At 32.6% G+C, this 18,396-nt stretch overlaps 1 long non-coding RNA gene across 3 annotated transcripts; it reads right to left on the reverse strand.

Moving 5' to 3' along the window:
• Window positions 1–1,249: 1,249 nt before the first annotated feature.
• Window positions 1,250–3,194, reverse strand: LOC141721531 (uncharacterized). 3 transcript variants are annotated; one of them, XR_012574781.1, is made up of 5 exons: window positions 3,108–3,194; window positions 2,158–2,217; window positions 1,818–1,866; window positions 1,658–1,731; window positions 1,250–1,296 (listed from the first exon to the last, which is right to left on the reverse strand). It is a non-coding gene; the product is annotated as an uncharacterized LOC141721531 (long non-coding RNA). The 3 variants fall into 3 exon arrangements; XR_012574780.1 differs by lacking the exon at window positions 3,108–3,194 and adding an exon at window positions 2,643–2,708; XR_012574779.1 differs by lacking the exons at window positions 2,158–2,217; window positions 3,108–3,194 and having other exon boundaries at window positions 1,818–1,904.
• Between the last annotated feature and the right edge of the window lie 15,202 nt (window positions 3,195–18,396).

Genomic DNA, 18,396 nt, shown 5'->3' on the forward strand with positions numbered 1-18,396 from the left:
AAGCCCCAAAACCCCAAATCCAATTGAGCAATGCACTACAACATATTTGCAATCATACAACAGTTTTGCACCGTTGTGTGACATGTATAGTTTCCGTTGTCTATCCAACACTCGTGTGATAGAATACCAGACAACGGTTGTTTTAACCCTTGTAATAAGAGAAATTAGACAACCGTTTTTAATAGTGGTTACAATCAAGAAAGCACAACGGGTACTTTATATTTACCATTGTTGGAACTTTTTTAAAACAACTGTTTCTTTATTAAACTATTGTCTATCTAACTTAACAACAATGGTTTTGTAGAAAAACCATTATTGTTACCTTATACGATATTGTCATAAACAACAGTTTATAAGCTTCTTTTATGAATGTTTTTTTAAAAGACAATGGAGTAAAAGATTTAAAACATTGCAAAAAATATTAAAAGACAACAGTTTTTTAAAAAAAATATGTGCAGTGAGACATACAATGGTTTTTATCATTTTTTAAGTGGCTTTCACACAACTATTTACAAATTTAATTTCATTGTTTGAAATAAACCAATTTTAAAATTAAATTGTATTATGACAATCCAATTGTTATTTCACAATTGAAATTAAATTTACAATACAAAAATTCTCTACAAGAATTAGAAGTATAACTTAAAGATTCTCTATACATTTTAATTGGCTCAACTATTGAAAACATCAAGTCCCATTGGAATAGTGGCTTGCAACTCAAATTGGATGCCATCGAGTTCCCTCTTGAATCTGTCAGAGCTTGCGTAAATCATTTTGCTCCGTACCTTTTACAGTATCAGGACACCTTTGCAACCATATACACATGAGAAATAAATGAACTTAATGAAATGGAATGCAAATAAAGCAAAATTAAGACCTTGTATTTTGTACTTACCATGAAATGAATAAAATTCTGCTCTTGTGCTAATTCTCTAAGGTCACAGAATTATAGTCATAAACCGCATAACCGGCACTCATCTTCAGGAACGCTAGCTGCAAAATCTTTGTAACTCTCTGCTACCTCACCAAACATTACATATAATCTTCATAATTACTTCCATGTGAAACAATTTCTGCATTTCAAATAATACATACTTCCTAAAAGAAACTCAATGTATAATAAGCAACCACAGGAAAAACTATTTCACAAACACACATGAAATAATCACTTACAGCTAGTTTAGCTCTTCTGCTAGTCCGTGGAAACAGACAAGTTCCAGCACCTCCCCCCAGAATAACTTAAGCTAGTGTTTTTGGGTCTACCTCAGGATGAACAGGTACAGGTGGCTCAAATTCCTGAAACAGAATCTCAATCATAAAGAATTAAGACTGTTCTTAAACTTAAATTTCAATCAACCATCATCAGAAAGTTGCAGTATTGGTCAAACAGTAAATATTATCACTATTCTAAACCGACATTGCTCTCCAAGCTAAAAATAATAATATAAAGGTTGCAATTTTCAACACAACCTAAAACTCAAGATCTTCTTGGCAGTAGTTTGATCAGCAGTCATGAGACCAAAATGGATGGGTGGAAAATGTGCCCACTGATGAAGTGAAATTGGTAAAAAAGAGATATTTCTTTTTTCATATTAGCCTAATCATTGTATCAAGAAGTCCGAACCCTGATGTTCATTTATAACAAGGGGATACATACATTTAGCCGCAGCACTAAATGCTTCTCTGTGGCTGATATCTGGATTTGCTGCTTTGATTCGTTGAATTTCATCCCTGCATATTCACACCCACATATATCATCACAGATATATATTTATGTATGCATTTATACTGACAATGTTGGTCTGATCGATACTCACTTATTAAACCGATTCTAGGCAGAGGGGACTCGATGTCTCTTCTCCAGAGCTGATACATATATAACATTAACAAAATCACATTTTTAAATTAATCTTAAGGTTCTGGCGGAAATTACAGCCATTAATAAGCAGCCTAACATCTTAAATCACCATTATTAATTTATTAGCGATTGTTTTTCTGTTTTGACGATATCTTACAAGTTATTTCTGACCTTAATTAGTTTCTCCAATATTGGCTAGATTTTAGTAGAAGTTAAAATATTAGTTTCTTCAAGAAATGATTCAAACATTAATCTGTATATGTTTATACATGAAGATAAAGTAGAGAATAAGAACTTACAGGATGACGGGGATGAGCAAGCATAGGAAAAAGTACTCTGATGATAAGTGATTGCCTTGCCTAAACATTCATCAGAAAAAAAACATTTGTGTTAGTTTATGTATGGGCTATACAAAATATAAAGCTTATATTCACCTTACATGAACAATGACTAATTTAAACAATCAAACTTTTAATTCTATTCTTTCAAAGCAATTGACGAGAGAGTAAATGTATACATGCATCAGGAACAGAAACCGTGAACTAAAAAAAACATCACATGAGAATTTAAGGGGATCATCCCTGTTATTTTGTTATATATATTGACACATATTAGATTGGTTTGGCTATAAACTGGATTTTATCTTAGCATGGCTATTTCGGGCTTTGATAGTTTGATTTATTATGTTTGGGTCCTTAGTTTGTTAGCCTGTTAGGTTATATTTGAACATGATACACATTACTCAGGCCAGGTACCAAAACAACAGGGTGGTTTGCAGCCAAACCTTCACGCCGTGCCCCTGGAATTTCAGGTCCTTTAAGTCCACGAAAACTTACAGCAACAATGTACAACAACAAGAGTAGCCATGAGGTAGAATACTAATGTTCACATCTTTCATTCATGAGTGGAATAAAGATGCCCTGTACAAGACATAAGCAGTGCTAATGACAAGAATGACACGTGAACTTAATTTTTGACACTCGGTAAATCTACATATAATTAAAAAACCCACAATCACATACTTTTTAATAAAAGAAAAAAAACTACTCATACTTCATATTACTTCATATGCTACTTAAAATTAAATTATAGTAATCAAATTAAATATAGTAATTAAACAATTACTACTTAATCATAAATTTCTTCAAATATATTTTCAAACTAAAATATACTTAAAATGAATAAAAGAATGTCTAAAAATATCATGATATACACTAGTAAACATAATCTTAATAGTACATATTACTACCTGATAAACAACAACAACATTCCCCCAATATTATCAAGAACAATCTACTGATTTAATTGTATTCCTTCAAACTCTAATTAAAACGATTGCAGCGGAAGGAGCAGGAATCAAGCTCAGCAGTCAGCCACTCTCCTTGTGGTATCAGAAGTTTAGCTGTTGAAGTTGAATGACAAGCATCATAACATGCCTTCAATACCTTCAAACAACAAAAGTCCATTAATCGTTCTATCAGTTCCACAGTCAATCAGGGGGCGTGTAAACAGGGGGCGTGTAAACAGCTACAGTCACAACATACGTGAGGGGTGGAGAGGGGTAGGGAGAGAGTAGAGAGGGTGGAGAGGGAGAGAGTGAGAGAGAGAGAGATGGAAAGAGGACCTGTGCTTGTTGGAGAGAAGCCATGGCTTGGGGATTAAGAGCAGCATTAAGGGCTTGGGGATAAAGGCACTAGCATAAAACACTAGCATTTCAAAAGCAAAAACATACAGCAGTAGATGAAAAGAAAATGTAACCATATATCAAAAGAAATTGAGCTTAATCAACATCTAGCTTACTTTAATTTGCCGATTTTTTGTTTCAACTCCTTTAGAATTTCATCTAGTTGTTGGGATCCTCTAATTGGAACCAGAATCTCATTGTGCTTGAGAATATTACTTGTACCATCTCGGACAGGGAAAATCTCAGTCTCTTTCTTCTCCAAGGCCTCAAAAGACGAAACCCATGGAGTAAATTAAGCACAACAAATATAGAACCTAACCTTGAACTGAATCTTAATAGTTGAGCTGAATTCATAGGCAATTTTGTAAAAGAGAAACAAGATTGGGTGAGTGAGATGGTTAGGGTTTGAAAACTCAAAAACCTAAACCCATCATAATACACACTTAATTCATGTGATTTTAAGCAAAACCAGGTAGAAGGTGGAGAGAGGAGAGAGAAGAGTCGTGGGAGAGAGATGGAAGAGTAGGGAGAGAGAGAACCGATCAGATCTAACAAAGGGGAAGGGGAGAGGTAAGGGGGGAAATGAAAATTAGAAGGGAGAGGGAAATAAAAATTAAAGGGGGGAAATAAAAAATTTTGTGAAAAATGAAAAAATCATAAATTATTTTTCTTAATTATATATTATAATTAAATACCTATTTTTTTACTCTATATTAATAGAATAATTTTTATTTTAAATAATTTCACATAATTTTTTATATAAAATCATTTGAAACAAATTTGAAAATTTTAAATTATTTTTCTACATAACTAAAGTTAATATATATTAACATTGTGCAAGATGATCCTAAAAATATTTTTTAAGAAATTAATTATTTAATCAAGAAAGAGTCTTAATTTTTGGAATTGCACTTCTATTTGATTTTCATTATAAAATCATACAAGATAAATTTAAAATTTTTTGAATAATTTTTTATATGATTACAATCGATATATCACAATACAATTGGATCTTCGAAAATATCATTTTAAAAAATTACTATGTTGATAGGAAAATATCTCAATAATTTTTTCATATGACTAAAATTGATATATCTTAACATCCGTACGGCCGGATCGTCGAAAAAATCATTTTAAAAATTAATCTAGTAAATCGGGAGCGAGTCTCGTTGTTCGGAGGAGTACTTTTACGGGATTTTTCTAATCTTGACGTGCAAGATGAATTTTAAATTTTTTAATAATTTTTTCATATGACTAAAATTGATATATATTAACATCCGTACGGTTGGATCATCGAAAAAATCATTTTAAAAATTAATCTTGTAAATCGAGAACGAGTCTCGTTGTTAGGAGGGGTACTTTTAGCGGATTTTTCTAATCCTGACATGCAAGATGAATTTCAAATTTTTTGATAATTTTTTCATATGACTAAAATTGATATATCTTAACATCCGTACGGTTGGATCGTCGAAAAAATCATTTTAAAAATTAATCTTGTAAATCGGGAACGAGTCTCGTTGTCGGGAGGGGTACTTTTACAAGATTTTTCTAATCCTAACATGCAAAATGAATTTCAATTTTTTTTATAATTTTTTCTTATGACTAAAATCGATATATCTTAACATCCGTACGGTTGGATCGTCGAAAAATCATTTTAAAAAATTAATCCTGTAACTCGGGAACGAGTCTCGTTGTCGGGAGGGGTACTTTTACCAGATTTTTCTAATCCTGACATACAAAATGAATTTCAAATTTTCTAATAATTTTTTCTTATGACTAAAATTTATATATCTTAACATCCGAACGGTTGGATCGTCAAAAAATCATTTTAAAAAATTAATGCTGTAAATCGGGAACGAGTCTCGTTGTCGGGAGGGGTACTTTTACCAGATTTTTCTAATCCTGACATGCAAAATGAATTTCAAATTTTTTTATAATTTTTTCTTATGACTAAAATCGATATATCTTAACATCCGTACGGTTGGATCGTCGAAAAATCATTTTAAAAAATTAATCCTGTAAATCGGGAACGAGTCTCGTTGTCGGGAGGGGTACTTTTACCAGATTTTTCTAATCCTGACATACAAAATGAATTTCAAATTTTCTAATAATTTTTTCTTATGACTAAAATCGATATATCTTAACATCCGTACGGTTGGATTGTCAAAAAATCATTTTAAAAAATTAATCCTGTAAATCGGGAACGAGTCTCGTTATCGGGAGGGGTACTTTTACCAGATTTTTCTAATCCTGACATGCAAAATGAATTTTAAATTTTTTAATAAGTTGTTCTTATGACTAAAATCGATATATCTTAACATCCGTACGGTTGGATCGTCGAAAAATCATTTTAAAAAATTAATCATGTAAATCGGGAACGAGTCTCGTTGTCGGGAGGGTTACTTTTACCAGATTTTCCTAATCCTGACATGCAAAATGAATTTCAATTTTTTTAATAATTTTTTCTTCTGACTAAAATTGATATATCTTAACATCCGTAGGGTTGGATCATCAAAAAATCATTTTAAAAAATTAATCCTGTAAATCGGGAACGAGTCTCGTTGTCGGGAGGGGTACTTTTACCAGATTTTTCTAATCCTGACATGCAAAATGAATTTCAAATTTTTTAATAAGTTGTTCTTATGACTAAAATCGATATATCTTAACATCCGTACGGTTGGATCGTCGAAAAATCATTTTAAAAAATTAATCTTGTAAATCGGGAACGAGTCTCGTTGTCGGGAGGGGTACTTTTACTAGATTTTTCTAATCCTGACATGCAAAATGAATTTTAAATTTTTTAATAATTTTTTCTTATGACTAAAATGGATATATCTTAACATCCGTACGGTTGGATCGTCGAAAAATCATTTTAAAAAATTAATACTGTAAATCGGGAACGAGTCTCGTTGTCGGGAGGGGTAGTTTTACCAGATTTTTCTAATCCTGACATGCAAAATGAATTTCAAATTTTTTAATAATTTTTTCTTATGACTAAAATCGATATATCTTAACATCCGTACGGTTGGATCGTCGAAAAATCATTTTAAAAAATTAATCATGTAAATCGGGAACGAGTCTCGTTGTCGGGATGGGTACTTTTACCAGATTTTTCTAATCCTGACATGCAAGATGAATTTTAAAATTTTTAATAATTTTTTCATATGACTAAAATTGATATATCTTAACATCCGTACGGTTGGATCATCGAAAAAATCATTTAAAATTGAACTTTGTTATCGGGAATCTCATTTTATACAGTAATACTTTTACAATGGTTTCCTTGAAACACCATTGTGTAAAGACAAACTAAGACAACGCTTTTTTTTATTATAAAACCGTTGTGTAAGTATATCAGCTTTTTTCAATCTAACGGCTAATATCTAATCTCATTTCAATCAAGGGCTGTCATTGTGACACTTCAGCAATCCGAGTAATATGTTTACAACCTATCATGCGCTGCCACCTCATCAGGTGGTGCCCATTTAAATTATAAAATAACTATTTCAGACCACTGTTTTATTCCGTTGTATGAAGGTTTTTAAGACAACCCTTCTAAAAACTGTTGTGTGAATTACACAACGTAATACCTAAAAGCTTGTATGAGACTAACTAAGACAACACTTTTGTTTTAACATAAAACCGTTGTATAAGAATATTAGCTATTTTTCGATCTAACGGCCGATATCAAATCTCATTTCAATGAAGGGCTCTCATTTCGCCACCTCAGCAATCCTTGTGAATGATTTACCACCTATCACGTGTTGCCACCTCAATACGTGGTACCCATTGAAATTCCTCAGACAACTGTTTTCATTCCGTTGTTTGATGGTTTAGAGGACAACCTTTCTAAAAAACCGTTGTCTGAATTACACAATGTAATGTTAAAACTGTTGTCTTCTAACCCTATACGTTAACACAGTAACAACGGTTTGTAATCGTTGTGTTAAAGATCTACAACAACACTATATTTAAAAAACCGTTGCCTGACTCGATGAGAGGATACAACTTGTACAACAGTTTAAAAAAGATGGATATCCGTTGTCTATTCTGGAGCTCACACAACTGTTTTTTTTGCAAATTCAATTCACCGTTATATGATTTTTTAGGACGACGGTTTTTTTTTAACCATTGTCTGTCAAGTGTTGTCTGATTGTAAATTTCTTATAGTGGTGATTTGAGTAACAATCCAAATAAAGATTCAATTAGAGGTAAAATACTCATTCTTTTCTAAATATACTGAATTATACATATATATGTATGCATCATATGAATATCTTTCAACGTATTTGTCAAATTTAATGAATTTTTGTGTTAAAATTTAACCAAATGCTGACCCTCCGCCTCCTTTCTGGCTCACCCCTGTCAGAGCCTCGATTATAAGACCCCAAAACCCACAAAACTAAAAACTTTGATTTGCGGTAATTTTCAATTATGTTTCATTAAAGTATTAGCATGTATGTATAAGTACGATTTGAGGTATATGTATTTTTGCAGTTTTAAATTTTTGATTATAAATGTATTACTACAAATTTGGTTTCACAGCTTTGATTATAAATGTATGATTTAACACTTTCTTGTGTAGATCCCTTGTATCATTGTAATTTGTATGGAAATAACTAATATGTGCTGCACAACCTCTAGTAGCTGATAACTTCATTTGTCATTCTATCTAATATTATTGTTAGTACTTTGCAGAACAAGTCAGAAGAGGTCGAAAAATATTTAGACGGAAGGTGCATTTATCTTGTGTTTAGTCACCCTTTTAGTGTTTTCAGCACAAGTAATTACAATACAAGTACCAAAAACTATCTATAATTTAGCTGCTATCTTACATAGAGGGATGATGGGTTCAGGAAAAACAACAGTTGGCCAGATTTTATCAGAAGTTCTTGGTTATTCATTTTTTGACAGGTTTGTACTCTGGTGTTATTAAAATGTACATTCTTTATGTAGGTATATAAAACATAGCACATTGACATATGCATCTAATCCTAATGTTTAATATATCTTTTCAACACATGTTGCACTTCTGAGTTCTTATATTAATTTACAGTCTGATACAATGGACGTATTTATAAAATGTCAACTTTCTCAGTAAGTAGTACCCAGCTCCAATAAAATTGACATCAAATTCCAAAGTTTGATGTGTTGTTGCTTTACTTGCAAAATGGACATTTTTTTTATAATTTGTTCCATGTTAAGTTATCTCTTCTGGGACCATCCCCCCCATTACTTTGGTACCAGATTTCCAAGCTTTTACGTACTCTCTGGGAGGACAGGAGTGAAGCCTAAAGCAACGCAACTTCCACGGTTTCCTTTGAAAGTATGTCCATAATCAGTAGCCCGAAAAACTTCCACTTTTGTGTCAATTTGTTGAACACTTTCTTACTTGTTCTAGCTGATTCACTAATAAAATCTTTACCATTGCCGTCCCTGTTTAGACAAGTATATCGGAGATTCAATCCTTATGACTCTCCTTTCAGTATATAACCTCTTAAAATTAAGAATATAAGCTTTTTACGATGTAATACTTTGAATAAGCTTCACTTTTATAGTATTTTACATCAAGTTAATTGGTTTCTACATCAGCCATTTAGTCTAACTGTTGTCATTCGAACTGTACAAGTCAAATTGAGTTTTTTTTGGAGCAGATACGATACCATCTTATTTGGATGCTATTTATATGAAATCATAAATCTCTTCATCTCCATCAGCAAGTTTCCATCTCTTAATAATGGGTAGATGATTCTAATCAATCTGCAGGTATTGCGGCAAAACTGGGTTAAAGATGTATGCATTGTCACGTCAACTGCAATTGCAATAGAGGTGTTCCTCTTTTTTTCTCATATTTCAATGTTGGATATATCGTACGCGTATGTGCACATTAAAATCTCTTTTCTGTTCATTATTCAAAAATCTGTTTTGTTTATTGATCTTTTATACTTCAAGGCTGATTATTTGCTTATGTTTTATATTTCCTTTTCCTTAAATAGTTTTATCTGTGTTTTCGAATTTTGTGATTCTAGTATGTCTGGAAATAAACTTGAACGTTTGTTATTTATTTTGTTAATACAAGCGAAAAATGATGAATCTCTGGGAAATTTTCATAATAGTTGCAAGCAGTAGGCGTACTGCCGATTTGATATAATCACAGCACTGATCTCCATGAAAAATCAAAAACTACAAGTTTAAGTTATATGCGAGGACTCAGTTTTGTATCAAATTCTGTCCGATACTGATACAACATCATAACAAATAAACGCTTATTTAGATTATGCAAGTATTAGTGACAAACCGTTTCACAGCTAATCTATTTCTGTATGTTGCGAAACTTGGACTGACCTTGACATTTGGATGAAAATATGTTCTAGTAGGGCTTGAGGCAACTAAGCAAGGTTTCAATTTGGATGCAGTGGCAGAGCTAGCTTTTAATTTTTATTTCAGGTTACTTCAACGATAACTCAGAGTTTATAATTATATGCACGGTTTGAGGTATATATATTACTACAAATTTGGACTTATGATACATTATTTACATAGCATTTTTATAAAAAGAGCAATGCAAGTTATTATACAAACTGTAAAAAAATAAAAATAAAAAACTAATTGAGCGCTTAGTAAGTCTTGCACTAGGATGAAGTGAGATAGTCCCATTTCGCTTACAAACAGAAATCAGAAACTTGCAAATCATCAATATATGTGGTAATAAATGCATTGCATGATTGCATCTTAAAATAATAATAATAATAATTTATAGTTTATGATATCTAATTATGCTCTAAAGAGTGTGGAAGTCCATGTTTCATCCTAAGATTTCTAGTGTTTCTTAATAAACTTTTAGATAATATCACCGACACCATTTATCTCTTTTAAATCGTACTTCATCAATGTTACAAAGAGCACAGAAAGAGCACGGGTTGTTCTGTTAAGGGTACATATAATATTATCTCCCATTTTAAAATGCAATAGCGTGGTAAACAATGTGTTAATGGTTTACATTTATGTGCAGGAGAAATATTGTGCCCGACCAGTTCCTTACTGCCATTTATACAGATGGAGATGAATATGGCAGTGAGCAGAACATCTTCAAGTCTAATTAATTAAGAAAAATTATGCATCTTATGTTGTGTAATATTGTAGAAGAGAGAGACTGTTGCACCAGATAAAAAGATAGCGACATTTGGGGTCTTATACTATACTTTTTTGGAATTGCAATAGCCCACATATGGTGTAGTGCAAATTGAGGACCCCAATGGAGAAGAGAATGATGATCATGAGGCTGAAAGCGATGAGGAAGATTTTAATGAAATTGATTATGCTTGATATAGTTCGGTACTTTTATTTAAAATATGTGTGCTTTTCGTATGTTGCTACTTTGATATGAAAGACTAATTAGCTTTATCTAGATTAATGATGTGTACGTCGATTATGTATTTCGATGTTAGATTTATTACTTGCTAGATGCAAGATGATCTTCTGGTATAAGCCAAATTTGTTTGGGCTTTATTGACTTGTACTTTTTTAGATTTGCAAGAAATGTGAAATCAGGTTTATGTAATTTTTGGGATGGTTTTTGACATTTCAAACAGTATATTGCAACTTAGAGTAATAAAAAGTGTTGCAAATTAATGTTGCTAAAACTATTAAAAAGCATTACAATATGAACACAAGTGTTGCAGTAAAATATTGCTAGAAATGATAAATTATGCCAATAGGGAAAAAGTGTTACATAAAAATGTTGCAATAAATTGACATTTATAACACATTAGACTCCAAAATGTTACAGGAAAGTGTTGCAGTATTTTATTGCAACACCATCAATATATTGCTAAAACTGGCAAAAATGTTGCAATAAGTCCAAAAAATGTTGCTATAGGTTTCTATTGCAATGGCAGTAAATGCAACGCCGAATTTGAGTAAAAATGTTGCAAAAACCTCTATTGTAGCATATTTGGTATCTTTTACTACACTTATTTGAGGTTGCAATAGCCCATATATGGTGTAGTGTACTATGAAGATGGGTCCTTCACCTTCCTTGGATGTGATTTACTGGATTCTCTTTCTCACACAGAAATTAAAAGGATGATAAGTTTGTTAAAGGACAAGGACACTGCTACAAAGGTATGTAGATCAGTTCTAGCTGAATGGTTGATTACAAGGGAGGAAATAAGAAAAAGAAATGAGGATGAATCTGAAGAAAGGGTGAGGAAGTATAATGAAAAAATTGAGATGTTTATAAAAAGATTTGAAGACCTCACGGCTAAAGGAATGAGCAGAATCTCAAAGGATGGAAAATTTCTGAACATTAAAGCTGGTGGATTCTCTAGATTTATGATTGAATTACTAGAAAGTGGTTCTCCAAAGGAAGCAAGAAGGAAACTTGTAGAAGCTCTAAGTGGAACACATATTATAGAAGAACTTGAAATTCTTGATCACTTAAAGGATCTTCTTAGAGAAGAAGCAGATACAAAAACTGTTTTTACCTGATACTTGCAACCATTAAATTTTGTAAATCTCCTAATGTATAAAAGTTTTAATTATATCAAGCTTTATGTATTAATTTCATTTTCCATTTTTTAACTTGGGGTTAATCTTGTTAATATGCATGAATTTGTGTGAAGTAATTGGTTTCTCACAAATTAGGGGAGATTGTTGTGCTAGACATGCATTTACCTTAACAAGACTAAGTAAAATTGACAACCTTAAGTGAGTTGTATTGTAATCTTAGTTTACATTTTGTATTTGTAACATTAAAGTCTGTAAAAATGTCAAAGAGCAGACTTGAGTCTTTTTCCTTTGAATAGTATCAAGCCTAAGAATTTCATTTGGAAGAAGATCAAGAATATCGTGCTTCAGAAGAATTATGAAGAAGCTTGGAGTTGAATAAATCTGTTTTGGGAAAAATGTTCTAAGTCAAGATCTCTACAAGTCACAAATTTGGTGTTATAGAGGAGTCATTCGAGAACTCCAAATGACTTATCGAGAAGTCAGGAAAGCTATTAGAGAACTCAGAGATATCGACAAGCTAAATTGAAGACATGAAGATTGGAGATATCGATAAGTCATTTCTTCACTAGAGAACTCAAAGTCATCGACAAGTCAACATTCATTAGAGAACTATGAGTTATCAATAAGTTAAATTCCACTAGAGAACTCAGAGATATCGATAAGCCAAAATTCACTAGAGAACTATGATTTATCGAGAAGTCCAATTTGATTAGAAAACTCTAAGTTATCGATAAGTCAATAAGCCACTGGAGAACTCAAAGATATCAATAAGTTAAAGTGAAGATATAAAGACTAGAGTTCTCAACAAGCCAAATTTTCTTAAAGAGAACTTAGAGACCTCTTAAAGTCAAATTCACAATGGAGTATTAGAGATCTCGATAAGCCATTATACTTATCGAAATGTCAAGTTCTCTAAAGACTAAACTGGAGATCTCGAGGTAAAATCTCAAAGTAGAATTTGTAGACCAGTTCAATATCCAAGATTAAAAATCAACAAACAATCCAACCAGCTATATTGACAAGTCTACAAAAAGTAGCTTGAAGAGTGTGTAAGATCAATGGTGAAGATTAACTGACCAAGGAGGATAAAAATTAACACAATATGCAAGGATATGGTAAGCCAGAAATGGAAGATATATTTTTTCCTTAAATGGTAATGACAAGTGATAGTTTACTAAAGTTAATAACATGACTTATTATACATTGTATAAACCAGCAGTAAATTAAATTATAAAGTTAACTTTGGTCCTTTGTTGGACGTAACAATTTAAATCAAGAACTCTTGTATTCTCTCAAGAAAGTAGCTAAGCTCTTTATTAACAAAGAGCCTAGAAATTTTGTAGCAAAACATTCTTAATTTTTAATATAAAATTAAGTGAATTTTGAAAGATCTGTGTTCTTCATTACTGCATGTTTAATTTCTGCATGAACACATTTCACTATAAAAATTGATTTACTTTGTTCACAAGCAAAATAGTTCAAGAAAAGCATAAAAACACATTCACCCCCGTGTGTGTAATTCATTACCTAACACACACGAATGCTTGAACTCGAGGATTAGATGTGTACTAGCACAAACTCGTTTTTTCTTGCTCTCTCCATCTTCTCTCTTGGTGGCTAGTATTTTAGTAAAAGTCTTGCACCCAAAATAATAATTGAATCGGTGATCGATTAAACCTTTTGTGAATAATGTACAATGTAATATAATCCCTTTAACCAAATATTATAGATTAAACTAGAGTCATGTAATGTGTCATCCTCATCATAGTTTAATCCAAGTTTCCTTGATCAGATAGTAGACTATCATATCAAATCAACATTTGAGCGTGGCCACGCATTTCATAGTCTAGCTCATACAAGAGCCAATAATATCATTCCTAAAATAAGAGGGTTAAATCCAATCTAGATCATTCATATTTCTCATATGATTCGTAATATACCCAATGTCCACTTTTATCAATACCCGCTCAAGGATAATTGTTAATGGAATCAATGTATATTAATTTTCATATAGAAATATAATGACTTCGGGTCTAGGTACCATTACATCATTATCACTGTGATAATTACTTATGACACAACACACATGTGGAATCTCACATTGGGTTTTTCCAGCACTATGTACATTTACATATGCCTGTATTTTTTACTTTAGTATCACTATACCTATGATCAATGAGATGTGATCATCAATCAACAAACACACCTGTCTTAATGCATTATTATTGTCCCCTAATAATAATACTCGACTAGGGACCTTTGGGAATATTGATACTATTCTCATAATCTCATTTCTAACTCACATACTTAGAGATATAGAACTGCATATCATATTCCATAAACATTTATTAATCTAATATTTATATAACAGTAAATTAAGAATTAATAAATTATAAAGGGAATAATCGATAGTACGTAAACATTAATAATCCAAATATCTTAAACTAAAATATCATTGTGTTCTCTCTAGGGCACAAACACTAACAATCCTCATCACTCTCATTGATAATTGGTAGATGTGCCTGCTTTCTCTTCTTTTTACTCACTTCACCCTTTTGAGAGGATGAAATGATTAGCTTCCTAGCAGCTACTGGTATAGAAGAAAGGGTCTCAGTATTGGAAGGTCCCTGTTGGTGTTTTTGTGTTTGTACTTCCACAGGTTTAGGAACCATTACTGCATTAGGTTGACTTACATTAGACCTCATGTCAGGCATATGATAGGGATAAGTTCTAAATTTCCCCAACATAAATGATTTAATTTAAGACCCACCTGCACCTTGTTCTTTATAGATAGTGATCCAAATATAATTTTATACACTTGCTTACAATTGCCTATTAATGATCTATCTACACCATCTATCATATGTATGTCATTTACTTTATAATTTAAAGAAGGCATATTGAATCTAGAAAGAAATATTTCCTTACCTCTTGATGCTAATGGCATTGTTAGCCTAATGCTTAATTCCTCCAAGATGTAGTGTCCTACATTGATCTATTTGTTGTGAGCCATTAAGTAGACCAGCTTCTGAAAAACACTTGAAATTTTGTCAAACCCTGAATTTCTGCAGGTGAAAGCCCTTATTATGGAATTAAAAAGAAAAGTCATTCCCTCAGGTTCTTTTTATTCATGCTTGCCAGATTAATCTTTTCAGAATAATTGATTAAGTCCATGAATTCCTAAAGCTCGTCCAGAGTTGGAACATCCACCAGCTAGTAAGTAGGTATGCCCAAAGCCATGTTGAAATCATTCTCAGAGATCTCCACCTGTTGGCCCTTGATTGTACAATTTATCAATATTTTTGCAGCCTGATTCTCATGCACCACTGTTCTTGTCACTGCTGTAGTCCATAAATCCCTTAACGCATCCAACTAGAGTACAGGATTAGCAGTAAGAGCCCCCAGAAAATGTATTTCAGACAGAAACTTCACAAAGCTTTTGAAAGCTTCAAGAGCTTGATTTGCATCCAGAAATGCAAGAAAATTGGTTTCTTTTCGGATAAAGGGTACAATAGTGTTTGATGCCATTGAGAAGAGTATGAGGTTTAGTGGGTAAGAAAATTTGAAGAAAAAGAGTTCGAAACAGGAGAGAAATCGGTTTGGATTTGAAAATTCTAGGTCACTTAGAGTTCTCGAAGGCGTAAAGATGTGTATGTCGAGAAGTCTGGGTATTTATAATAAAAGGTAAATGACTTATCGAGAACTAAAAATGGACGTTTGGGATTTGCTTATCGAGAAGTCATATTTAAAGAATAAATACATATCAATATGCCATTTTCCTGACTCTTAGCGATTTCTGAAACGTTTATAATTCATATTATAGTTAATTTCCAAATAAATCAAATTAATTTTGATTTACTAGAAATTAATCAGCTGCAAAATATTAGTTGAGTTCTTGCCTCAGGATGAAGAATTTTACATTCCAATTTCACCTACAAGTCTAGTAAAAGGTGCTTCATCCAAAGGTTTAGTGAAAATATCAGCTAATTATTTTTCTGTTGGAACAAAAATGAGTTCACTTATACCATTTGTAGCATGTTCTCTAATAAAATGGTACCTTACATCAAGTGCTTTGTTCTAGAGTGATTAACTGGATTAGCCACAATAGATATAGCACTAATATTGTCAAACATAATTGGGATTTTGTGTAACGTTAGACCATAATCCATTAGCTGATTTCTAATCCAAAGCACTTGAGCATAGCAACTTCCAGCACCTATGTATTCAACCTCAGCTATGAAAGTTGACACAGATTGTAGTTTCTTTCTATACCAGGATACAAGTCTTTGTCCAAGAAACTGACAGCTTCCACTAGTGCTCTTTCTGTCCACCCTGCGTCCAACAAAATCTGCATCTGTGTATCCAACAGTTTCAAAACCAATTCTCTTAAGATACCATAATCCCAAGTTAGGAGTCCTGTTCAAGTATCTGAAAATCCTCTTCACAGCCATCAAATGTTGCACACATACTTCTTGCATAATAGAGTCTTGTCCATTGTTCCTCTAGTGAATCCATATTTCAGTAGAAAATCAGACAATGTGTCATACCAGGCTCCAGGTGCTTATTTTAGTCCATAGAGAGCCTTCAGCAACGTGTATACAAAGTTTGGAAATTATGGATCTTGAAAGGGAGGTCGTTGTTGCAGTTAAACTTCTTCTTCTAACTCACCATTAAGGAAAGTACTCTTGATATCCATTTTTTATACTTTAAAATTTGAATGTGCAACAGATACAAGAAAAATCATTATTGCTTCAAGTCTTACAACTAGAGCAAAAGTTTCATCATAGTCAATTCCTTCCTCCTGTGAGTAGCCTTTTACAACCAACCTTGCTTTATGTCTGGTGATAATTCCATTTTCATCCATCTTGTTCCTGTACACCCACTTTGTTTCAATTACACTTCTGTTCTTTGGTGCCAGAACCAACTCCCAAACTTTGTTTATTTCAAACTGATTTAGCTCCTCTTGCATAACAGATATCGAATCAGGATAAGGTAGAGCTTCTTCATTTATCTTTGGCTCAATTTGTGAAAGAAAATATATATTTAGACATTCATTTGCAGTTCCACTTCTAGTCCTTACTCCGACAGTTGGATCACCAATAATTGCTTCTCTAGTGTGACTTTTATCCTACTTTCTGGTGTGAGTTTGTTGACTTGAGTTTTCTGTATTTTCTTCACCATTTTCATGACTTGCAGAACCTTCTTCTCTTTCTCCCCCTGAGTTTGTGCTATAAAATTCAGGTACATGAGATGAGCTTCCATTCTCATTATTCATTTGTTCAGTTGACTCTTCATCTATTTTGTGATTTGTATTCAGTTTCATCATCAGAATCACTATCAATGTTGAGATTTTCAAACTTTAGGGCTTCTACTTCATTTTCATCAAGGAATTCCATGTCTGGGCACTTGTCATCATCAAAAGTAACATATGTGCTTTACATAATTTTCCTTTGTTCAAGCACATAGAACTTGTAGGCAGTTCTTTCCAATGAATCTCCTTGAAAAATTGTCTCAAAAACTTTTAAGTGAAATTTTCCCATATATTCAGAGTTGTCCTTCAAAACATAACACTTGCTTCCAAACACATGAAGATGCTTTAAAGTAGGCTTTCTCTTAGACAATATTGAGTAGGGTAATTTTCCAAGATTTTTGTTAATTAAATATCTATTTTGAGTATAGCATGCAGTGTTCACAGCTTCTTCCCAAAAACTAGTTGGCAACTTGGCATCTTGCAGCATTGTTCTAGCAGCTTTCATTAATGTTCTATTTTTCTTTTCAACCACATCATTTTGTTGAGGTATCCTAGCTACTAAGAATTCTTGAACAGTGCCCTTGTCTTTGCAGAATTCTGTCAAGGTTGCATTCATGAATTCTGTGCCATTATCACTGCTCAATCTTTTCACACATTCCTGATATTCAGCCTGCTTTTCAATCTTCTTGATGTGTTCAATTATGATGTGAGGAGTTTCATCTTTAGAGTACATAAATTCTACCCATGTGTATCTTTAGTAGTCATCGACCATCACAAGTGCACACTTCTTTCTAGAAATTGAGGACATAAACTGGTCCAAATAAGTCCATGTGAATAAGTTGCAAAGGTGCACTTATAGAATTCACAGTTTTACTCTTGTGACTTGATTTCTTCATTTTTTCTTTTTGACAAGCTTCACAAACTTCATTATGAGCAAATTCGAGATGAGGCATGTCTCTCACTAACTCATTTCTTACTAGAGTGTTGATTGCCTTGAAATTCAAGTGAGACAGTTTCTTATGCCACAACTTATTTTGCTCTACAAATTCCTTGATGTAGAAGCAACAAATTCCATCCTCATTTGTTGAGTCC

Source organism: Apium graveolens, chromosome 1, assembly GCF_009905375.1.
Source record: "Apium graveolens cultivar Ventura chromosome 1, ASM990537v1, whole genome shotgun sequence".
Classification (NCBI taxonomy): Eukaryota; Viridiplantae; Streptophyta; class Magnoliopsida; order Apiales; family Apiaceae; genus Apium; species Apium graveolens.